We start from the raw sequence: 25,066 nt of genomic DNA on the forward strand, positions 1-25,066 counted from the left end.
TAGTCAAAATTTATTTCAAGGCCTGAAAACATTCAGACTAATCAAAATGGCACTACTGTAACTTCTTTTTTTTTTCTTTTCTTTTTTTTTTTTTTTTGAGACAGAGTCTCGCTCTGTTGCCCAGGCTGGAGTACAGTGGCTTGATCTCGGCTCACTGCAACCTCTGCCTCCTGGGTTCAAGTGATTCTCCTGCCTCAGCCTCCCGAGTAGCTGGGATTATAGGCGTGCGCCACCACGCCTGGCTAATTTTTTGTATTGTTAGTAGAGACGGGGTTTCACTGTGTTAGCCAGGATGGTCTCGATGTCCTGACCTTGTGATCCACCTGCGTCAGCCTCCCAAAGTACTGGGATTACAGGCATGGGCCCAGCCTTGTAACTTCTTATAGTAGGTAATTAATATAAAACCTTGAAAAATGTAGATACAGTTAACTAACCTCTATGCACCATACCATCCATCTTAAAAGCAATGGCTATTTAACAAAATGTAAGGTGGCTATAAAGTATAAAAGAACATTCACACACTTAAAGAGAACATAATTAACAGCAAGCTAGTCAGACAAAACAAACACAAATATTTTCACATTTTCCATGTTTGTTTTTAACTTTGCTTCATGAAGCCACTTATAATTGAGGCTTCTTTCAAGTATAGGATTTCTAATATGAAAAATAGTATTTTCTACATAGCTCTATAAAGAAATGAAAAGCCACAAGCTGCATTGTTTGCCATAAATTCATACACCAAAAAGTAAAACACAATCCAACTAAATTTATACATGTTTTCCTCTTCTCCAACAACTGCTTCAGATGTTTTTCTATGTACTTTCAAAATATTTTTATTAAAGTCAGTTCAAATTCATTTATGCAGATTAGGAAAAAATGATCCATAGTGAATTATTTTTAAAATTACCTTCTATATACTTCTATCCCTCCACCAAACCAACCACCAAATCTATTGCTAAAGTGAACAATAATGCAATATACTGTTTGAAGGGGCCCAACGCAATCTGTAATCTTAATTTCCTAAATATCCAAAGATTTCAACTTTCTGCCAATATCAACAAAAAGACTCAAGTGGCCAAAAATCACAGTCAGCAGGAGGAAAAAATCTACAGTATGAAGATTGTTTAACAAACTCTATGCCTTTCTCTCAAGCTACAAGCATTCTTAGACTAGCATTAAATTACATTGTGTGTATACAAGTACGCCAGTTTAGATTTGTCCTGGAACATATAGTTACATTAAGAATAGATAATTTTCTCAGTATTTTATAGTTTAATTGTCTTTAAATAGTTAGGCTAGAGGGAAAACAATCATTTTATTTATGTTTTTTTAAGAAACTGGTACATATAAACGAATGGCTATGTGTTCACTTAAATCTTGAGGAAACCTAAAGATGAAGTCTGTTGTGTCTTTGTTTTTCCTAAAAAAGGAAAAAAATCAAAGTCAAGAAAAACGTTAAAGTCTTATAGATATCTACAAGAATATCTACTCTGAAGAATAAAGAAGTGTTATCCAACAAAAAGGAGACCTATAGATTCAAAAAACATCTACCTTACTGTCTTAACAACAATAAAGATATGCAGAGGGAGTCTAGACCACTTAGAACCGAAGCAGCTCTATACAAAAATGAAAATGGTGCAATGATGTGACCGCCCAGATAATGAGTAAAGGCCAGGTGCAGTCGCTCAGGCCTGTAATCCCAGCATTTTAAGAGGCTGAGGCAGGAGGTTTGCTTGAGCCAAGAGTTTGAGACCAGCCTGGGCAACGTAGGGAGACCTTGTCTCTACAAAAAAATGTTACAATTTAGCTGAGCACGGTGGCTCACCCTGTAGTCCCAACTACTCAGGAGGCTGAGGTGAGAGAATTGCTAGAGCCCGGGAGGTCAAGGCTGCAATAAACCTTGATCACCATTGTATTCCAACCTGGGTGACAGGGCAAGACCCTGTCTCAAAATAAATAAATAAATAAATAAATAAATAAAAATATAAATAAATGAAAGAAAGAAAAGAAAATGACAAAAAACAAAGTTTCACAAATGTCTTCATGCTTATAATAATATATTAATGCATCATATATCACAAATACAAAGTCTGGAGTTTTCCCCTTAGGTTTATAATAAACTATACAACTCCTATTTAATGTATTTACTTTTATAAGCCTTCTCTGTTTAGGACTATATGCTATACAAGTACATACATGAAGGTTTTTGCCATGAGAACTATAGTTCTCATCTCAAATTAGTGGCTTGCCTTTTAACCCATACTTATAAACATTTCATTTCCATTATAAGACACTTAATACCCTTCTAGTGGTACATTCTAATCAACATATTTGGAAAATCTTTATTTTTAAATAAAGCGTCTTATGTATTTAAATAAATAAAACCTATTAATAATTTAACGATTGAAGCACAATATAGTAACTACGTTGTTTTGTTTAAACTAGTTCACAGCTGTGGGAAAATGTTTGATTTTAAAACTATAACCAAGGTGAGACTGGACAGTTGTAAGCAGTGAAATACTAGAATACAGTGAATGAATAAATAAGATTTTTTTTTTTTTTTTTTTTTTATCAGTGGCCTTTCATTATTTTGCTTTTAGGAACCTGGAAGAAATGGTCTTCTTTAAGTTTCAAATGTTCTGGTAAATGTAGGCGTTTCTTAGCTTCCTCAATACCACCTTGAATTGCCGAAATAAGTGACTCTAAAGAAGCAAAGTTCTTTCAGGTCTGAGGTAGCCAAGGATGGCCACATTGAAGATCTCGCCACGCAAGTCCTCTTTGAAGATACCCATGATATGCGTTTCCATGGACTTCTTTGTTTTCTTAGAGTATGGGTTCCATCCTATCCTCATGATCATCTTATAGACATCTCCACTTCCAGCACTGGCCCAACCATAATAAATGCCAGTGCACTCATCAGCTGGAAGAGTACTACTTGTTCAGGAAAGTTCGCTGTGGCCATGCCCAGTGCTTGCATCCACAGCACCTGGCCTGGGCAGAAATAGAGCAGGTGCCTCAGAATGCAGTCCACTCGCTTGGGGCACGGGCTGTGGCCAGTCCACGCATTGCCCAGACCCCCGCACAAGGGGGTCCACTGGGGGACGGGGTGTGAACTCTGTGCTGGGGCAAATGCCCACGACACGTGGTGGTGGGTCCTTCACGCCACTGACTCCAGGAATAGTTTCTGAGGCAGACGGACTAGGGAGGACTGTGACCTGCACCTGCTTCTCCCACACACTTCTCTGATGGGGGCCCGCAGGGATGACACTGATGGGAGCAGAGGCTTCTCAGGGATGATTTGGGGATGATTTGGATGGGGAAGGCAGAGAGAAGAAACAGGTGGTCTTGGATTATGCAAGTTTTACCGTATTGATGCAAAACTTTGATTCGTCCTTACCACCTCCATTTAAACTGAATCAAACACGTGTTCGCACAGCATCAGTTTCACCAGGCCTGAGGCCCCGGACCCAGGTGGGGGTGAGGTTTGCCTAAGCACGCTGCAAGACCGCGCACAGCCAGCGATGTGCATGCGCACACCCGCACCTGCACATGCGCACACAGCCCAAACACTTGCAAGCGCACGGTGCTGCCTCTCGGCCGACAGACTGCGGTGGGAAGTGAAGTGAGACCGGAGCCGGGTGCCAGGCCAGTGAAAGTCCTGAACTGGCTGCTCCTGGCTCCGGAGAGGGCAGATTCATAGGGTATGTTGAGGTGAATGCCTGGATTTTAATCCGTGCTAAAAGACCTCTTTGATGGAGGTTTCAGAGTAAGGTTCAATCCTTACACTTCATGACAGCCCTGGCTCCCACCCCGGCCATCATCTTAGGACATGTTACGTTTCAGATATTTAAGTTCTTCCTCTTGGTGCAAACAAACCCAGCAATGGTGGGTTATTGCCTCATCTAAAAAAAAACATTCTCTTCTCAGTTAAACTCATTCTTGAGTATTCAAATCCAGCGACTAGGCAATTTTAATCATCTTCTCTAAACAAACAGAAATTTCCGCCAGATTATCAGGCCCACTTAACTTCCTGAAGCCAGTCCCTGAAGGAGCGTCACCAAGTCTCCTGCTTAGACCACCCGGCTTGAGGCAGCTCTGGACACCTTGGGCACAGTCCGAGGGAGTGGGAGAAGGGGGCGGAGGGACACCACTTCCTTCTGCCCTCTGGGTCCCTCTGTGTCTCAGTCCCCATCAGCTGGAGCTCTCTCACTGCTCTCATACACCTCATACTCAGATTTCCAACTCAAATCCTCTTCCCCCTCTCTGGTCAGGCCACAGGCTCTTTCTTGTCTTGGTGGAGCCACAGGTGTGTGACAGCTTGGTGTCCATCTGCCCACCAAACCCAGCCTCCTCCCCACTGGCCCCTCAAGTCCTGCTCTCCTCGAGACCTCTTTCCTGACTATCCTGCCCCCAGTCGACCTTACACCCCAACCTTACTCTCTTCTCCACCATCACTAAGAAAGGCTTTTCTCGCCCACCAGACAACAGGCTTCTTCCCCGGGCAATTTATTTTCCCTAGCTCAAAGGTTACCGTTCACCCTTGGTGTTTATTGACATGATTTCACTGAACTATAGATGTAGTATGTGTGGCAGCTGGGGTGTGGGGGAGAAACAAAGGTGGCCTATACCATCTACATGTGACATTCCTTTTAGTTTTCCTTCCCAGTTCGTTTGTTTCTTTGTTCATGCATCAAAAATTGCCCGTTTATCGTTTGTCTGGTATTGTGAAAGACATTGGGCATAAAATAAGATAGATAAGATACAATTTCTCCCCTCAGCCCCCAAGGAAGCTTGGAGTCTAGTAAGACAGTAGTTTGAGGTTCACAGCAGATAGGTACAATACAGTGTAGTGAGAGCAGTAATAAGGCATTATGGGAGTGACGCAGAGGGGCTCCGAACCTGGGTGGGGAGGAGACTCAGCTGAATGTTGAAGGGTGAGTAGGCAATAGTCAGAGGAAGGTGGGGGCAGGGGAAGGGAGACCAAGGGATAGTGGTGTAGCAGGGAGAGGGAACTGTGGAAGGCACCATGACGTGTGCTGAGAACTGAAGGTAGTTTGGAGTTGCTGGAACTGAGGTTTGAGGCAGAGAGTGGTGACCGATGAGGACAGAACTGCTGTAACTCCGGGGGATGCCATACATACTGCAGTCGTCATGATAGGTAGCCCCTGTTGTGCACAATTTTCGTGGCCTTAGTCCATGGCCCTGAATGTGGCTGAGAGGTAAAGCTAAGCTTGGTGATAAGAACTACAATCTGATAAGGGCTGAAGAACTTGAACTTTAGCCTAATGCTATCCCCAGATGACTGGGCCCCCACCGTGCTGTGTCCCTCTGGGCACCCACATGCTGGTCTTTTCCTTCTCACCCCTTGCTCCTTAGATCACAGGCTGTTAGAACTAGAAGAAACCTTAAATGCCATCAAGGGCAATCCCCTTCTTTCAAGAAATAAAACAACACTAAAACAAATAAAGGCCCAGAAAAGAGATTGGTTTGCCAGAGGTCACATAGTCAGTGGTAAAATCTTCCAGGTCTGTTCTTCCCCCAGACCCATTACCTACTGGCAATATCCCCAACGTTCACCCTGCCCCCCAACTTCTCTTGGTGCTTTCTTTCAGGCATTTGGATATGGCTGAGGCTGATTTGCCAAATCCCCTCCCTAAACCTTATGGTTAATGAATTGAGGGTGGGTCCTGGCAGTTGGACGATGAGGCCCTGGGAGAGGTTTATTGGGGAACTGTAGGAAATGCACTTCCTTCCTCTTCTGAGCAAACTTCCAGAAGTGCCAGGTGCTCCTGGATGTGTGGGAAGGACCTGCACACAGCCAGTGGGTTGAAATTCTCAAAGGAAGTTTGGAAGAAGGGGAACCTTGGGAGACACACAAATGTAAGGCAGCAGAGCTCCCAGCTTTAACATTTCCCCTCACCCCTTTGGGAAAGACTGCCAGAGACACCTGTACAGCCTGGTGTGTGGTCTGGGGTGACTGTAGAGAGGGGCAGTAAAAGGAAGAGAGACTTTCCTGTTGCCACCTACTTGGTAGTGTCCTCGGGGTTGGGGTGGGGGGCAAACACTTGGAATTTCAGGCCATGATCAGGGAGGGAGCAGTGGTTCCCCCACCCCGCCTCAGTGATGCTGGGAGGGCTGGAAGGAGCCCAGAATGCTCAGAAGACCCTGGTGCCTGTGCAGCTGTCGGCCTGGGTTGCACATGTATCAATTCTGTGTATCAACAGCAGGTGTTTATCCTTTCTTCCCCTATTTTCTCTCCCCTTGATGTCAGGCTGTCCTGTGACTTGTTTTGGCCAATGGAATATGAGAGCAACACTAGCAGGAGCTTTAAATGGGTTTGTGTGTTTTGGCTTCGTCTCCTGAGCTTTACTGGTCATGAGGAGAGCTTGTCCTGAGTGTCTGCTAGAGCTTGTCCTGAGTGTCTGCTAGTCCCAGGACAAAGACCCACAGCCTGAAGCACAGCCACAACATCCGATGTGCAGGCTAGTGAATGAGAAATAAATACAATTGCCATCTGAGATTTCAGGGTTGTTTGTTAAGCAGCATGGTCAGAGCAAACCCTAGAATACAGTTATTTTGAGAAAGACTGAAAACACAAATGACCAGTGACTTAACACAAAAAGATTTTCTTCTCTCACGTAAAAGTCCAAAGGTAGGCCATCCAAGGAGTCACCGAGACCCAGGACCCTTCCAGCTTTCAGTTTCACCCTCTTCAGGTTGTGGCCCTCATCTTCATGATCCAAAGTGGAGTGAGTGATCAGGGTCCACATTCTAGCCAGCAGGAAGGAAGACTGAAGGATGGCAGAAGGACATGCCTGTCCCTTTAAGGAGACTTCCTGAAAGTTTTACACCAGGAGTAATTTTGAAAATATTTAACGACCAGTAAGGCATGGGTTTCAGTTAATCAGAACGAATGCCAGCTATAAACAACAGGTACATCTCTACCTGGGCATGTGGGGTAACTATCAGCCCTGATCACATCTTTCCATTTACTGATCTCATTGGCAGATCTTAGTCACATGACCACACCTAGCTGCAAGGAAGGCTGGGAAGCATAGTCTTTACTCCAGACAGCCTTGGATCCAGACACAAGTTGGAGGTTCTAGTATTGAGGGAGAAGGAGAAGGTATTTACAGTGGGACAGCTAGTGTCTCTGCTACGCAATTAAAGACACTTAGCGGCCGGGCACAGTGGCTCATGCCTGTAATCCCAGCACTTTGGGAGGCTGAGGTGGGTGGATCACGAGGTCAGGAGATCAAGACCATCCTGGCTAACATGGTGAAACCCCCTCTCTACTAAAAATACAAAAATTAGCCGGACGTGGTGGTAGGTGCCTGTAGTCCCAGCTACTTGGGGGGCTGAGGCAGGAGAATGGCATGAACCCGGGGGGCGGAGCCTGCAGTGAGCTGAGATCACACCTCTGCACTCCAGCCTGGGTGACAGAGCAAGATGCCGTCTCAAAAAAAAAAAAAAAAAAAAAAAAAGACACTTAGCAGAGCTCTTGGTACAGGTCCATAAGCCCTTTCCACAATTTTAAAAAGAATTTTCCAAGTTTCTCTGAAAACTTGTATGAAAAAGTATTTTCATAAATCATTAGTCGGCAGAATCTGACCTGATGTGTCTATTCCATTTGGTGTGAATATTCATATTATTTGCTGCAGAAATATAATGTGTTTGATTATGAGGTACTGCCCTGGATCCCTCTGCATACATACAGTATATATACACATACACACATATGCATGTACACAGTATTACCTTTATAAAATCTAAAAAAAGTCTGAACTTGAAGCACGTTTGCAGGGTTTTGGATAAATCAGGTGATCATACATCCCAGTTTTACAACTGTAGTCCTGATGAAATTATTGATAGCTCCCCCACCCCTCCTTTTCACTTTCAAAATTGCCTGGTTTGCAATGATAAATTATATGGTCAATCTGTGGATAAGGGATTGTGAATCTGTACAAAGTTAAGCTCTCAATAAACGGCAGCAGTTATTACCATTCCCAAGTCAAGCTCTTATAGCGCCTATGTATATACAAGCATATACTAAAATTTTTTAAGGTAGCCGTTCAGTTCCTCACACCTAAACAGTACCCTCACCCCCATTTTGGCTCCATTCTTTATGAATTGGCTTCCAAGACTGCGTGGCAGCCAGCTTCATCCCAGCTGCCTCTTAGTGGTCACAGGCTTGGAAGGAGTGAGCACTAAATCAAGGCTGTTTTATTGAAGCAGGAAAAGGACTAGCGCATTTTGAATGTTGACAGGCTTTTCTTTCTTTATTTATGGTGAATTTAAAAATAGGCCTGGAGATGACTTTTTGCAGCTGAATTCTACATTCATGATACTCCCTTTCCACAGTAGAGATGTGGGGAACATCCAGCTGGGAAGTCTGTTTCTTGATTTGAAGTTCTTCCTCCAGGCTCCACAGTCAGGAGCTCAACTCCCGGGACAGGCACCGGTGTCTGTCTAAGCAGGGCCAGCCCTGAGCAGCACTGTAGAAGGTCCCTTTCTTTTCCCTCCTCCCTGCATTCCCTCACCATCCCCGCTCAACTTACCCTCTTCCAGTTTCCCACGGCAAAGCACGGTGTGATATTTCCCAAACTTGGCTCATCTTCACTTGCATCTGGGGGTGTTTGAAAACACAGATTGCTGAGCCCTGCCCCTAGGAGAGTGATTGAGGAGGCTGGGGCCAAGGCCAGGAATCTGAATTTTTAACTGTCCTCTTGGTGATTCTGAAGAGCCCCCTAAATCAAGAAACACTGGGCCGGGCACAGCGGCTCATGCCTGTCATCCCAGCACTTTGGGAGGCCGAAGTGGGAGGATCACTTGAGGTCAGCAGTTCGAAAACAGTCTGGCCAACATGGTGAAACCCCATCTCTACTAAAAATACAAAAATTAGCCAGCCGTGGTGGCGGGCACCTGTAGTCCCAGCTGCTTGGGAGGCTGAGGCACGAGAATCACTTGAGCCTGGGAGGTGCAGGTTGCAGTGAGCCAAGACCACATCACTGCACTCCAGCCTGGTTGACAGAACGAAACTCCATCTCAAAAAAAAAAAAAAAAAAAAAAGAAACACTGGCGTAGTGCAATGAGCAAGGGCTTTGTAATCAGACAAAGCTGAGTTCAAATCCAGCTTCTGCCACTGTGGTCATGGGCCATTACAAATTTCTCTGAGTCTCAGTTTGCCCATCTGTAAAAGGTGAAAATTGAGTTAAATATATATATATATATATAGTTGTTGTTGTTGTTGTTGTTTTGAAGGGTAGCATTTTGCTCTGTTGCCTGGGCTGGAGTGCAATGGTGTGATCAGCTCACTGCAACCTTAAACTCCTGGGCTCAAGTGATCTTCCCGCTTCAGCCTCCTGTGAGTAGCTAGGATTACAGGTACCTGCCGCCATGCCTAGATAATTTTTAAAATTTTTGTAGAGAGAGATTCTCACTATGTTGCCAAGGCTAGTCTCAAACTTCTGGCCTCAAGCAGTCCTCCCGCCTCAGCCTCCCAAAGTGATGGGATTACAGGTCTGAGGCACGACACTCAGCCAAAACAATGTATTTAAAGATCCTGAAACCATAATTGGCAGATTATAAGGACTCAATAAATATTAATTCCCCCCAAGTCCTGAATCACAATAAAGCATAATTGATTAATAAGACAGTTGTGGGTTACTCTTCCAGAGAGACCAGCCCAGCATTTAAAGGGGGAGGGACAAAGTGTTAAGACCAAGAATCAATTCTCTCACTGGGTACAGTGGCTCAACACCCATAATCCAAGCATGTGGGGCTGCAGTGAGCTGTGTTTACACCACTGCACTCCAGCCTGGGCAACAGGCTGTCTCAAAAAAAAAAAAAAAGAAATAAAAACAATCAATTATTCTCTAGACCTTGGTGGAAATGTTTGAGGGGAACAGGAGAGATCTTCCTAGCCCCTATAAATTATACCTAAAGGATTTCTTATCTTTTTTTGTTTTTGTTTTTGAGACAGGGTTTTGCTCTTGTTGCCCAGGCTAGAGTGCAATGGCACAACCTCGGCTCACTACAACCTCCACCTCCCAGATTCAAGCAATTCTCCTGCCTCAGCCTCCCAAGTAGCTGGGATTACAGGCGCCTGCCACCACGCCCAGCTAATTTTTTGGTATTTTTAGTAGAAACGGGGTTTCACCATGTTGGCCAGGCTGGTCTCTGACTCCTGACCTCAGGTGATCTGCCTGCCTCAGCCTCCCAAAGTGCTGGGATTACAGGCGTGAGCCACCTCGCCCGGCCAATTTCCTATCTTAATGGAAAAATTTTAAAACCTTTACCCTTTATTTTTCCCTTCTTGCCAATAATGCTTTTCCTGCCCCTCATTTCAAAATCAGATTGGTCTGATTCTATCATGCCAAAACTACTGGTTAATCTTAGCTTATATTTTGTAGAATGACAGCCTGTGGGGGAAAGGCTGATTAAGTCTGTTTCTTTTGTTATGATCATAGTGTAGTCCTTGTATGGTATTTACTCAGCTCTCATTGGCTTGGGGCAGGGATGACAGGATGCAATGGTGAGCTATCAATCACTGATAATGGCTTTGGTAGGCTTTCATGATGGCAACAACCATGTTCCATGTCCTCTAAATTCATAGCTCCACATACATGGGATGAAGCCACAGGTGGACGTGGTTCTTGGACGAAGGTGGTGGAGAGGACTATTTTTGGCATGAATGCTGAAAGGGTTTCTCCAGCTCTCCAATAACAACAAAAGCAATTTTGTCTCCCATGTTGTTGTATGCAGTCAACAAATATTTATCAGCTACTTGCTTGATTTTATGTTTTTGTATAGGCAATTTCTCTAAAATCTTTAGGAATCTAAAGTTCTTGGTTCTAGGAATCTAGTTCTTGGTTATGGGAGACACATAGAGGGGGAGAGATGAAGTGTGAGATTAGATAACATTTTGCAGTTTAACTTTTGCATTTCTGCTATATTGTTTGGCCATACGGCTTAATGAGAAAAGACGGTCTTTGTAGTTTGACACGCTTGGTTTCAGATCTTGCCCCCAACACGCTGTTATTGAGGATAAACTCTCAGTGGCATAACACAGCGAAACTTTGTCTCATCTAAGTCATAGTCTAGTGCAGTGGGCAGAGGGCAGGATGAAGGATGCTCTGCTCCATGTAGTCATTCAGGGATCCAAGTGCCTCCCATCTTCATCACATGGCTCCATGGCACCCTGGGTCATCCAGATAGTGATGTGAAAAAGGGAAGTGGAGGTTCATCTGCAAAGTCTTTATGGGCCAGGCCTGAAAGTGGAAAAAAATCACTTCTGTCCCCATTTCAGTGGCGAGAACTCAGTCATGTGGCCTGCCTAACTGCAAGAGAGCTAGGAAATGTAGTTGAGCATGTGTCTAAAAATGAAGACAGTGGATACTAATGAGCATTAAAAGGTTCTGCCACAGCTATTCATCAGCTTTGTGACCTTGAGCAAATGACTTCAACTTTCTTAGCCTTAGTTCCCTCATCTGTATAATGGGAGTAATACAGATCTCGTGGGACCGTTGTGAGACTTAGAGGAAATAGTATACATGACGTGCTTGGTACCCACTGCACCCTTCCCATTTTAAATATACAGATGAGCACTTTTTCCTTCCTCTGGGCAATCCCAAATACTGGCTAGTTGAAAGCTGGCCTTCAGCAAACTTTTATCTCATTAGGGGAATATGGATCAGCACACACAGCTCCTATGCCCCGGGAGTAGAGGGTTGAGTTTGAGTGATCTTTCAGGGAGGCAGCAAGGTGGTCCCTGAAGCTTGAGGGAGTTTTTCTTAAGGTCTTTTCACAACATATGTGAAGGTTTTGCTGAGCCATTATCTGAATAACCAGGAAGAGTGGTTCTTTAGTTACCTTGAGGAAAGTGCCAGAACAAAATGACTTCCATGGCAGCACCAAGCATTTATGTTAATAGAAGGAAAAAAATCTGATGAAACTACTGGACTATTACAAAGACTTTGGAAAGAAGAATCTTTCCTTCTCTTGAGATCTTTAAGAAAAGGTCAGTTTCTTTTTTCTTCTTTTCTTTTCTTTCCTCCCTCCCTCCCTCCTTCCCTCCCTCCCTCCCTTCCTTCCTTCCTTCTTTTCTCTTTCTTTCTTTCTTCTTTCTCTCTCTCTCTTTCTTTCTTTCCTTTCTTTCTTTCCTTCCTTCCTTCTTTTCCTTTCTTTCTTTCTTCCTTTCTTTCTTTCTCTTTCTTTCTTTCTTCCTTTTCTTTCTTCTCTCTTTCTCTTTTTTGACAGGGTTTGGCTCTGTTGCCCGGGCTGGAGTACAGTGGTGTAATCTCAGCTCACTGCAACCTCTGCCTCCCAGGCTGAAGTGATCCTCTTGCCTTAGCCTCCTGAGTAGCTGGGACTACAGGTGCCACCATGCCCAGCTAATTTGGTTGTGTTTTTGTACAGACTGGGTTTTGCCATGTTACCCCGGCTGGTCTCAAACTCCTGTGCTCAAGCGATCTGCCAAGTGCTAGGATTACAGGCATGAGCCACTGCTCCTGGCCAGAAGAGGTCAGTTTCTATATTTTGGGGTTGTTCAACACATTTCTGTTTAGGATCAGAAGAACGGGCTGAGGCTTCAGGAGCCACCTTCATCCCTCCTGTCCTTTCTCGGAGTGGTCCTTTTCTCCCTTCTTCAAGAAATGAGGCACCTAAGCCTTTGTGGCTGAGTTGACCTGCCCCTTAGCAATCCTCTGAGGGCTGCTTTATAGGAACCTCCAGAATGCCTAACCCCTGATCGGCTTCCAGAACAATGTCCCAGAACATTCTGTGCACTTGACTGGCATACCCAATGAGAGCCAAGTTCAAGAGGGTCAGTGTAGGGAGATGTAAGGGGAGAGGAGAATAGTGAAGTGCTGTCATGGGAAGTAAGATATAAATAAAATGACCCTGTTTCCAAAGAGGCAGTACAGCCCAGAGGCTCTGTTCTCGGGCGTGCACATTGTTGGGTGGTTTTGACAGGCCGTGGAGCTAAACCAGAGCTCAGAGTCAAGACAGGAGAAAGGAGGCACAGGCTTGGCAGCCAGATGCTTTTTCTTCCTCTGCCTTCTGTTGGGTGCCTTAGAGGATGCACACGGAACCCAGACCGCGCTCTTTCCTCTGAATGACTTCCAGCCACATCCCTCCCTGACCCCAAACTGAAAGCCATTCTATTTTAATATTTCTCTTGGGAAGTAGATTCCAAAATTTCCCTAAGTCTTCCCGTAAGGGGAGCCTCTGATTTCCAGTAAATCCAGGGTCACATAATTTTCTATATTCATTTGCATTTGGTTTGCATAAATTAGCATGCTACCAAGTCCTGGACTCTGAGTCAAAGCAAGCCAGGGAATTAATGCAAAAAGGCTCAAGCTTCTGTGCCCCTGGGAAATGGCAGAGGAAGACAGCTTCAGCCTCAGAGCGCACAGCGCTGAGTTGTAAGAAACAGGTCTCATCCCCCTGGCCAGCAGATTTTCACCCTGAGCCCACTGAGAAGCCTGCCAGGGGGTCCTCTGTTGTCTGGACCCTGAGGCTTCATCCTCAATATGTTGGAGCCTAGGAGAGAGGATTAGAGTTATGCGGTAGGTGTGGGAGTTGTGTTTGATGGGCTAGGAGTTGGGTGAGGAGGGATCCTCAGTTTTGGGTAAAGGCAAAAAGGCAAGGAAGCCAAGAAAAAGCAAGGAATTGGAATAAAGACAGAGTGTGGGAGAAAGAGAGTGAGCTGGGTACGGGGTGGGAGCAGATGTAGAAGGAGGAGGACAGAGAATCTGACTCAGGATTGAGACAGCCCGTGGGAAGTGGATCCCTAGCGTAGGAACAGGAGAGAGCCAGAGAGGAGAGGTAAGACGGGGCAAGAGTCAGGGGTAAGTAGAGGCAAGCCGGCAGGCAAGCACTGCATGGCTAGTTGAGAATGGAACGGGGATGTGGTGATCTAGGAAGTTTCTGTTTAAAGGCAGAGAGTGTATGGTCAGGCAGTTTCCCCAGGGGCTGTATCTATTTTCTTGTTTGTTTGTTCTTTGTTTGTTTGTTTGTTTGTTTTTGAGACAGAGTTTTGCAACGGTGCAATCTCCACTCACCGCAACCTCTGCCTCCTGGGTTCAAGCAATTCTCCTGCCTCATTCTCTTGGGTAGCTGGGATTACAAGCATACACCACTACTCCCAGCTAATTTTGTATTTTTAGTAGAGATGGGGTTTCTCCATGTTGGTCAGGCTGGTCTCGAACTCCTGACCTCAGAGGATCTGCCCAACTCAGCCTCCCAAAGTGCTGGGATTCCAGGCATGAGCCACTGCGCCTGGCCTGTTTCTGTTTTCGTTTGCCAGGCAGGTTATGTTAGACTGGGGTTTCTTGCTGGGGTCTGCCCTGGGACTGTCTGAGGTGTCACAAAGAGCCCACAGGTACAGATGACAAATTTGAAAGTGACTCCAGGCGCAGCAGATGACAGCAAGATGGGACTCCAAGTTCTTTTTCTAGAAATTACAAGCTGCTCCACTACCCACACATGTAGCTCATTCTCCCTGTGGCCAAGACACTCCTGTGCCTGAGGGAAAGGCAATGCCTGCGGCAGAAACGGAGCGGTCCCCCAGCCAGGGGAGAGAGTGGCACCTAGCATGGTACCCAATGCTCTAAGGCATGGAGCTTATTGACTGCTGACTGTAGACCAGCCACTCACCACAGTGTAGGTTGGAAGCCTTCTAAGGCCGTGTGTTTTGCAGAGTCAGCCCATGGTGGGGCCAGGAGTGTGGGCTCCAGTGTCACCCCCTTGGGATTTAATCCTGGCTCCACCTCTGGGGGGCCTTGGGTAAGTTCTTGTAACTCCTCTATGCCTCAGTTTTCTCATCTGTAAAATGGGAACAATAATGCCTACTTCATAGAGTTGTGGGGAAAGAACTAAGCACGATAATCCCTGTAGAGTTCTTAGAAGAGTGGCTGGCAGAGAGGAAGCACTCAGTAGAGGCTATGATGACACACGGCAGCCCTGATAAGATGCAATAGAAAGACTGCAGAGCTTGGAGAGAAACACCAGATGGGCCCCCAATTGCTTGGCTCCATGCCCGATGTGGCAGCTGCTCTTACAATTTCAACTTCAGTTACTGCAGCCACGGCAGCATGCTGTGTGGATGAGGGCCAGGTTCAGGCTCTGGCCAACCACAGGTTGGGAAATGACACTGTTAGCTGACGATGTTCGCCTGGTTTAATGATGTTTCTTCCTGTTTTAAGTTTTCCTTTCCTTTTTTAGGGGAGTATAAGGGAAAGAAACTGTCCCTTCCTTTCTTTGGAGAGAAGGAATCCATGAGCTGGAAGGAGGGACCCTGGCACAAAGAAAGGCACAGGTCCCTTCATAACTTGTTTCTACCACTCCCCTTCGAGGGCCCCTGGGGAAGGTTGGTTAGTCTTGAATCTGTGACCAGGAGAAACCAAAAATCCTTAGTGGGGTTTCTCCCTGTCTAGGCCTCCTGTCAGAGCTAGCGGAGATCTGCTGGAAGGAGGCCGGGAGGAAGGGATGTACGGATGCCATCATGCCTGGATGGAGGACCAGAAGGTCTTTATAACAAATATTTGTGGAGCTCCTAATATGTGCCAAACTGTGGTAGACCTGGATACCCAGAAACACGGCCACTCCCCTAAAGGAGGTTGCAGGCTATACCAATTAAAATAATTATTTCAGTCCCTTCTTATCAACAGAGTTGTCCATGGAGACTATTTCTCCCCCTGCCCCAGGCACACAGAAGCCTTGAGGCTCTCATTGTGGCCCCACGGTGACAGCACACCCAGGTGGCACTCTCAGCTTACCACTGATTTGCAGAGCTGCTGTCTTGCAGCTAAAAGCAATGTGCTGGTGGATTTTTTTTAAAAAGTTCTGAGAGGCTTCTTAGAAGGTCATTCTCCACATCACTAACTATTCAGATTCCGGAGCACGGTGCCAAGCACCTCCATTTACTGCAGCCTTGCTCTTCCTCTCAAGATCCAGCCGCTAATGCTATGGGATGGCTGGTGGCCCCACTTGGGCTCCCCCAACCCCCACCCCCAACCCCCACCTCGAGCCCTAGCTTCCGCCTGTTTGGAGCTGTTATCAGAGGAAACAGACTTGAACATGACGGAGTTGCTGTCTCTTGGGCCTGACCAGAGAGTTGTGTTTTCTTGGCCTATATCACCTCAGATTTATCCTCAGCCTGACTGCAGTCATTATCAGCTAAATTCACCATCTCTAGATGCCCAGAGGATTTCAAAAGTGGACTGTAGGCTGCCAGTTGGTGTTAGAGTTCAGAGACTCCCTGGACTTCAGCATTAGAAAGGAGCAGCTGCTAGGTCGGGGGTGTCAGGGGCTGGATGCAGGGGCTGTTGCACTGATCCCAGCTTGCTCCATTCACAAGCCCCTCATCCATCTCTGAAGACTGGGACCAAAGCCAGGGCTGGGGCAGGCCTTTCTGGGCACAGGGGCCTGTTAGCATTGGTTTCATTCCTTCACCAAGAAGCCTAAAGACATTGGAATGATGAGGCAATTAATGCGAAACGGAAACAAGTGGCTTTAGTTCCAGGCATTTGAAACTGAAAGGAAGCTGTTGACATTCTTTGAGACCCACTCTAGGCTATGATTTATGCTGTGCTAGCCAGAACTCTACTACTTACTTGAAGTAGGACCTTGGGAAAGTCCCTTCTCTAGGCCTCAACTTCCTCATACGTAAAAGTGCATCTGGGATTAGTCAAGACCCTTCCAAGCCTGACATGCTATGGTCTAAGTGTCCCAGTAATCTCTCTGTCACCCAGGGATCAAAGATTTACAGATGTGTAGGAGAGATGGGGAGGAACGGACTAAGATATGTCCTTGTGAGTTTAGTTAACTAAAAGACTGGGGGAAAGAAAGGGAAGTAAGAAAATAAAGTGAAAAGGTGGAAGAAGGCAGAGTGTCAAAGAGGGAGATAAGGAAAGTACAAAAGACAGAGATGTCTGCTGCAATTTCTCAGTACTCTTCAGATACATCCTGGCCAGGTTTACTTTCTTAGGGGCAGGGTAGATTGTGAGGGTGTGGAAAATGATATTTTTTCAAAGAGAGTCACAATAGTATTGCCATCTCACATGCTCTTATACAATGTGATCTTGCCATTTCTCTACCAAGATAAATGCAGTCTAGTTTCTCTCCCTTTAAATCTGAGCTGGCCTTAAGACTTGCATGAACAATAAAATGTGGTGGAAGTTATTCCAAGTGACTTCTGAGGCTTGGTCAGAAGCAGCTTTCCCTTAGTTACTTTGAGACATTTGTTCTGAGGGAAGCCATTCTGACTACCTGAGGTCGTTGTGCTGGAGAAGCCACACATTGGCATTCCTGTTGACAATCCTAGCTGAACCCTGCCTTCTAATCATTTCCCTCAAGGCTTATCAAATAAGTGAATGAAGCTATCTTGGACTCTCCAGACCAGCCCATGCTGCAGCTAAGTATTACTGATCAATTTCACTTTATACCACAGGGAGCAGAAGAATCACCTAGCTGAGCCCTACCCAAATTCCTGCTGTGTTTGTGCCGAGATTTTTTTATAAAACAAAACACACTGGAACAGGATGGTAGGAGATTTTTTTTTTTGTTTTTAAACGCTTGTTTCAAACAGCAATGAAAAATCCTTAAAAATGTATAAATAAGACTTCAAGATTTTAGAGGTGTGAAATTTCAAAAGAAATCTGGAGGCTGGGTGCGGTGGCTTACGCCTGTAATCCCAGCACTTTGGGAGGCTGAGGCGGGCAGATCACGAGGTCAGGAGATCGAGACCATCCTGGCTAACACAGTGAAACCCCGTCTCTACTAAAAATACAAAAATTAACTGGGTGTGGTGGCAGGTGCCTATAGTCCCAGGTACTCAGGAGGCTGAGGCAGGAGAATAGCATGCACCTGGGAGGTGGAGCTTGCAGTGAGCCAAGATCGTGCCACTGCACTCCAGCCTTGGTGACAGAGTAAGACTCCGTCTCAAAAAAAAAAAAAAAAAAGAAATCTGGAAGCCAACTTTCAATTTGCCCATTAAGGACTTTAGTACAAAAGTACCATCTTCTATAGGTCATCATATTGTTTTTGTTTTTGTTTGAGACAGAGTCTCACTCTGCCACACAGATTGCAGTGCAGTGGCGCAGTCTTGGTTCACTGCACCCTCCCCGTCCCAGGCTCAAACCATCCTCCCACCTCAGCCTCCCAAGTAGCCAGGAATACAGGTATGCACTACCATGCCCAACTAATTTTTAATATTTTTTTAGTAGAGATGAGGTCTCAATGAAGTAGTGTTGTTGTCTGGGGTAAATACCCAGGTTCATCATCTCGAGCCAAGAAGATTAAGGACATGAATACACACGAAGAGTAAGTTTAGGAGCAGAGGTTTAATGGGCAAAAGAAAGAGATAGGAGAACAGCTTTCTCCCTTGCAAAAGAGAGGGGCTCCCAAAGGCGAAAACCCAGCCTGCGGTGGACTACACCCGATTTTATAGGCAAGCTTGAGAAGGCAGTGTCTGATTTATGTAGGGTTCACAGATTTGTTTGACCAGTATGATGTTTACATAGTATTCATGGAAGGCTGCACACCCCACCCTAATCTTATTATGTAAATGGGGTCTTTGCCTGGCTGGCACCATATTGTCTTCTCCTTACTGTACATGTGGTTTGACAAAGGGAAGGGAAGATGGAGCTGCCATTTTGAACATGCCTAGTCCCAGGTAGCTTTTTCCTATTGGCACAACTGCTGGCATTCACATGTACAAGCTTCCAGCTTGCTTACCTATGTCTGCAGCTTGATTTTACAGGCTGCTCTTTGTAGAAAAAAAAAAAAACAACTATTTTGGGACTGCTTTTCATGAAAAGAAAAACCTTACCAAGGACTCCCAGACCCTCACTATCTGCCTAAGTAATTTCTTCTTAACTCCTGTATCATTACTATATTGCCCAGGCTGGTCTCAAATTCCTGGGCTCAAGTGATCCTCCCACCTTAGCCTCCCAAAGTGCTAGGATTACAGGCATGAGCCACTGTGCCCAGTCATGTTGTATTTTTTAAAGTACATTTTATCATGAAAAAGGGAGAAAAGGTACTACATCCAACCAGAATGGCTAAAATGAAAGAGATAAACACTATCAAATTTTGACAAAGATATGAAACAACCAGAACTCTCATATATGCCTGGTGGCAGTGTAAAATGGCATAGCCACTTTAGGAAATAGCTTGGTAGTATCCACTAAAGTTGAAAATATGCATATATTCAATTCTATTCTTAAGTATATACCCTACAAAAATGTATGACCATTTTAACCAAAAGATCTGTGTACAAATGTCCATAGCAGTAATCTTTTCTTTTCTTTTTTTTTGCTCCAGTCAAGGGAGAAGCAGTGATATTTTAGTATCCAGAAAGTGGAAATAACCCAAATGCCCATCAACAGCAGAATGAAATTGTACTATATTCACACCATGGAATGTTGTATAGCAAAGAGAATGAATGAACTATTACCAGAAAAGACATGGACAAATCTCATAAACATGATGCTGAAAGAAACCACAGTCAAAAAAGTACATTATTATGTGATTCCATTTATATATAGTGGGAAAAGGAAGCAACATTAATTTATGGTGTTAAAAGTTAGGATAGTGGTTACCCTTAGGGGTAGTGACTGAAAGAACATGAGAGGGGTATTGGGGGTTCCATGATGTTTTGGTTCTTCATCTGGGTGCTAGTTACATGGGGTTGCTCACTTTATGAAATACCATTGAGTGGTATGCTTTTGACCTGTGCACTGCTCTGCATGTGTGATATACTTCAAAATAAAACATTAAGATACAGGAGGAAGGACATTGTCTCAAAGCAAAGGACAGTTTTTTTTGTTGTTGTTGTTTGTTTGTTTGTTTTATTTTGTTTTGAGACAGAGACTTGCTCTGTTGCCCAGGCTGGAGTGCAGTGGCAGGATCTCGGCTCACTGCAACCTCTGCCTCCCAAATTCAAGCAATTCTCCTGCCTCAGCCTCCCGAGTAGCTAGGATTACAGGCGTGCACCACCAGACCGGCTAATTTTTGTATTTTCAGTAGAGACAGGGTTTTACCATGTTGGCCAGGCTGGTCTTGAACTCCTGACCTCAGGTGATCTGCCTGCCTCAGCCTCCCAAAGTGCTGGGATTACAGATGTGAGCCACCATGCCCAGCCAGAACAAGTCTTTAAAAACTAAATTTAACTCTATGAAAAGTTTTACAAAAAATGTACTATATTTGTCCACATTTTCTTCATCTCTCCTTGAACCAGTGTAAATTGCTTTAAGACAGGGTTCTGGGGCTATACCAATGTCAGTGGGAAAAGAAAACAGGGGTGACAAGATTGGCATCAACTGATGCTGTGAGGAACAGGCCAGCTCTTTAAGGAAGGTGCCTCTCAGCTGCTCCTGGCTTCTGCACTCATAGTTCACACTCACTGTGTTGTGTGCATGTCTAGGAAGATGCTTCCCAACCTTTTGCAGACCATGGCATATGCAGAAAATGACAACATTGGAATGGCAAACTGACATACCAGTTGGGGCTCCTTGCAGTCAGTGCTGACTGGACTCATTCTTCAGCCGCCCCCAGGAAGAGAGAGATCAATACCTTGGCACATCTGTGGGAAAGCTCCCATTAGAGAGTGTGGGTAAGACATGGGCCTCCACAACACATTTCAGGTTCTCTAAACTGGCAAAGGGGAAGAGTCTGGGCTTCCTTTGCCCTTTTGTTCTCAAAGAGCCCAGCTGTGCACACTCCTCACCCCTGCACTATAGCTCTCATTTGGGTAGTGAAAAATCACAGGACTCAAGGGAGTTATGCAGCATTCGGGAATGGAGACCTAGAAAGCCACACACTCCTCCTTGCTTTCCCGTGAGCCTCTCTTCTTGCTGTCCCCTTTACAACCAACAGTCCCTGCAGGGGGAAGACACTCTGCTTTAGTCAGTTCCACCTCCCTTCCAGATCTCATCCTCCTTCCAGCCTAATTTTCCTCACACTCTCATGCTCCTTCCCACTGCTCGCTCCCCACCCCCTACTCTCCTCCAGCACATCACACATTGCGCCTGGGCACGCTGAGCTTGTCTGCCATCTATGAACAGGCCCATGTCGCCCAAGCCCTTCTCTTTCCCTGTCATGCCATAGCCTCTTGTAGGAGCGCTCAGCCTGCTGTTTCCGCCAGACCTCCCCTCTTCTGCAAAGCCTCCTTCTGCGTGCTGCCCGAGAGCCATCCCCCACTTGGGTTTGTGTTACTGCTGTGTATGGCAGCATCTTCACAGTGCCTGATTTCCCATCTTGGCCCATCGTAGGTGCTCAACAATCGTTTCTCAAATGACCACCAGCCTGCAGAGGGACCCTGACATGAACTCCACCCCACCCCGACTCTTGGCAGTCACTCACTGTCCCCTTGAGTCGGGATCCCAGCCTCTCAGGGGACCTGTCTTGCAGCCATTCCATGCTCTGTCACCCCACTGCCAGGAGACTAGAGCCACACTGCCTGGATGACACTCATCTTTACCAGCTCGCAGCTCTGCCGGCTGCCTGCTCAGGGGTAGCCGCCAGCTGAGGGATTGAGCTGATTACAGGTGAATCAGCACCAGGCTGATTGTGGTGTGAAAAAGGGGAAGGGTGACTGTGTCTTAGCCTCAATCCTGGCTCCCCTCCTTCCAGCCCTGACCTCCTCAATCCTGGCTTCCCTTCCAGCCCTGACCTGCAGTAACAGCACATGGCCACCAGAGGCTCTATTGGGCGACTCGTACCCCGCGGAGAAAGGCCCAGTGGGAGAGCATCTGACCCAGTTCCCATCAGATGAGAAAGGAAGAGTTCAGGAGGCCTCTACTCTCAGAGGTCTCCAGCGCTGAAGCCCCGCAGCCCCACTTGGCTGCCTTATCCTTGTGTTTTGCTCCTCATGGGTCTAGAAGCTGTTGTGTTACACCTTAACATCTTCCTCCTTGCTTGCCATGAGCCGCTCTGCTTGCCGCCTCCTTTACAGAACAACAGTCATGATAGAGGGAAGATGTCTCCACTTTTGTCAGTTCTGCCTTCTTTAGGGGAGTGTCAGGCCTAACCCACGTGTGCCCTGTCTTTCAGGGCATGGAAAAGACAATTGTCCTGTTTCGTCTTTTCAACACCTCTTGACTCTCTCCCCCTGGTTTCCTAACAGCCAGCTAGGTTCAGGGCCTCCGCTCTCTGGCCAGGATTAGTGCAATGGCTTTCTGAAGGGTCCCAGGCTCCAGGGAGCCCCTTGCCCATCAAGTCTCTACCCTGGAGCCAGACAGCCCTCACTCCCATCAGACATCAGCCTCCAGTGGCTCCGAAAAGCCAGGCATCCACACAGCACCCCACAGCCCCAAGATCTGGCTGCTTGATTTTCCTGCCCTGTGTCCCTCCTCTCCCTGGCCCTCTACCCAGCAATCGCCCCAATACACTGTGATGTTTCAAGCCTTTGTACTTTGCACACATTCTTCTCCATGGCCTAATTCCCTCTCTCCACCCCTCACTCCGCACCTCCTCCACCTTTACCCTTTCTCCCCATTCTTTCTTCACCAGGCACAGCCCTACTTATCCTTCAAAACTGCCACTTCCTCTGCGAAGCCTTTCCTGACCCATGGCCCAGAATCCCTCCTCTGAACAAATCCTGTTCCCTAAACATGCATCTCTCATTGTATCTGTCACTCAAGAGTTGCAATAATTACACACACACCTGTCCTGTGTCCTCCACTGGCTCTGTACCTCCATGTGGGACCCATGGCCAGCACACATCGGTGGTGCCTGAAAGCTGTTGCACTGGAGTTGTTCCTTCTGCCCCATCACCTCCCACTTTGAGCAAGTCCTTTAGATGACCTGAACTCCAGTTTGTTGATCTGCAAAATGGAGAGATGTGAGAATCAGAAGAGAACACATAATGAAAGGGTGTTATAAACTGCTAAGGCCTGTACAAATGTTTGTATTGCATTTTTGTCTTCCAGACTAGTGTTTACCTACACTTGCCTGTGTGGAAATCAGAAGATTAAAGGAATGCTATGTGATCTTTTTTGTAATTTCCCCACTTGGGTCAAGGGAAAAACTGGTCAAGAGTAAACCTTTAATTCATCTCCCTGCAGGCCCCCCAATCTTCTCTAGAATTCTGGGTTAATGATTCTGAAGTTGTTTTCCTCACAGAGCCAGTTCATATCTAATCTTTGGCATGTTCCCCCCTTTATTAAGAATAACTTGACTCACTCCATTAATTCCTCATCCTGGGGTCAGGAGCCTTGTTTTGCAGAAGGAAATGGTGGCTGTGTGTATGTCTTGAGCCTTCTTTCTTTCTCAACTCCCTTTCTTTCATGGATTCATGCCTACGATTCCCTCTATGGACAGAAGAGACCTCTCTTTACCTGCATAATGAAGTGTGTGACTTTTCTCAAAAGTACCTTTAGGAATTAACTGTGGAGGTCCAAGTAGCAAGGATGCTGTGACCTAACTCGTAACCCCCTCACGTGTGGTTTAATTGCTTTTGGAATCCCAGCAGAAAAAATTTCCTGAAGATCTGGTAAGGAGAAACCATTCTGGGCCTGGCTTTTAAATGTTTTATTAGCAGCTGGGCGAGGACTGGGCTGCAAAGAGATGCAGCCCCCGTCAGAAGCGATCCCTGGTGGGGAGCAAGGCCTGGAATTCCAGGAGGGAGGTCTGTTTATAGCTGAGGCAGAGGCTGGGGAGCAAAGCCTGGGAGCCAGACATGGCTTAAGGGTGGTCTGGACACTTGAGATAAGGCCAACTAAGGACTATGATCTCATTGAAGTTCCAAAGCCAACTCACAGCAGCTCACCACCAGACATCTCCCCTGCCCCCACATTCCCTCCTCTCAATCCGGGAATTTTGGTGCTCGTCTCTATAAAGTTCACACCATGGTGGTAGGAACCTGGTAAGTCTCAGGTTCTTGCGTTGCCCGATTCTCTTTGGATTTGCTGGGTTTGCCTCCTTCCCATGGCTCAGACAGGTCTTTGCATAAAGAAGTGGCTGGTAGATCTGCAAAGGTCCCTCTGTGTGACTGGAGCAAGTTACCCTCTTGAGCCTCAGTGTCCTCTTCTGTAAAATAGGGATATCATTCTTTCTTTCCCAAGGCTTTTGGTAATAATGTCGTTCTCATCTGATTCTTTTTTTTTTTTTTTTTTTTGTGGTTTTGGTGAGTCTGTACTTTATTGAATTGATAGTGTGGCTTCATGTAAAGATGGAAATCTCTTTGTTCCATAGAAGATTCCTCTGAATTTCCTTCTTAAATATAAATATATATTTATAAATATAAAGTATATTATACATATATATTTATGAATATAAAATTAATTTTTGCATACTACAGGAAATCTGGAAACTGCACAACAGTAATATAAGACACCTGTCATTTCACTACTTAGAGATAGCTGCCATTTACATCTACTTGCTTTACTTTCCAATGTCTTTTTATGTATTTGTGTATATATAATCAATATTTCAGAAGTCTGTATAGTGTACTGGTTGAAAGTGCAGTTGGCTCTCCATATCTGTGGGTTCCACATTTGTAGATTCAATCAACATGTTGCTCAGGCTGGTCTTGAACTCCTGGGCTCAGGCAATCCTCCCTCCTCACCCTTCCAGTGTGCTGAGATTACAGGCATGAGCCACAGTGCCCAGCCTCAATGCATATTAAATAATTTCTTTATGATTAGCTTCCTCTTTCTACACAGACACAGCAACAATCTGATCTCTCCTTCCTTTCCCCACACTTCCTCCTCTTCTTTTCAACAAAACCGCCATCGTCCTCATGGCCCACTCCCGATGGTCGCTGTCCCGATGGTCGCTGTTGGGTACACCTCCCAGACAGGGCGGCCGGGCAGAGGCGCTCCTCACTTCCCAGACGGGGTCGCCGGGCAGAGGCGCTCCTCACTTCCCAGACGGGGCGGCCGGGCAGAGACGCTCCTCACTTCCTCCCAGACGGGGTGGCGGCCAGGCAGAGGCGCTCCTCACCTCCCAGACAGGGCGGCCGGGCAGAGGCGCTCCTCACTTCCCAGAGGGGGCGGCCGGGCAGAGATGCTCCTCACTTCCCAGACCGGGCGGCTGGGCAGAGGCGCTCCTCACTTCCTCC

The 25,066-nt window shown here is 46.1% G+C and overlaps 1 long non-coding RNA gene and 1 pseudogene across 3 annotated transcripts; both read right to left on the reverse strand.

Moving 5' to 3' along the window:
* Window positions 1-1,297: 1,297 nt before the first annotated feature.
* LOC134761618 (uncharacterized) lies at window positions 1,298-24,958 on the reverse strand. Of its 3 annotated transcripts, none has more exons than XR_010140530.1 (4): window positions 23,188-24,958; window positions 22,670-22,829; window positions 20,504-20,587; window positions 1,298-1,420 (listed from the first exon to the last, which is right to left on the reverse strand). It is a non-coding gene; the product is annotated as an uncharacterized LOC134761618 (long non-coding RNA). The 3 variants fall into 3 exon arrangements; XR_010140531.1 differs by lacking the exon at window positions 1,298-1,420 and adding an exon at window positions 15,780-16,463; XR_010140529.1 differs by lacking the exon at window positions 1,298-1,420 and having other exon boundaries at window positions 20,503-20,587.
* LOC112132324 (uncharacterized) lies at window positions 2,572-8,543 on the reverse strand (annotated as a pseudogene).
* Window positions 24,959-25,066: the final 108 nt, after the last annotated feature.

The sequence above is a fragment of the Pongo abelii genome, chromosome 1, assembly GCF_028885655.2.
Source record: "Pongo abelii isolate AG06213 chromosome 1, NHGRI_mPonAbe1-v2.0_pri, whole genome shotgun sequence".
NCBI lineage: Eukaryota > Metazoa > Chordata > Mammalia > Primates > Hominidae > Pongo > Pongo abelii.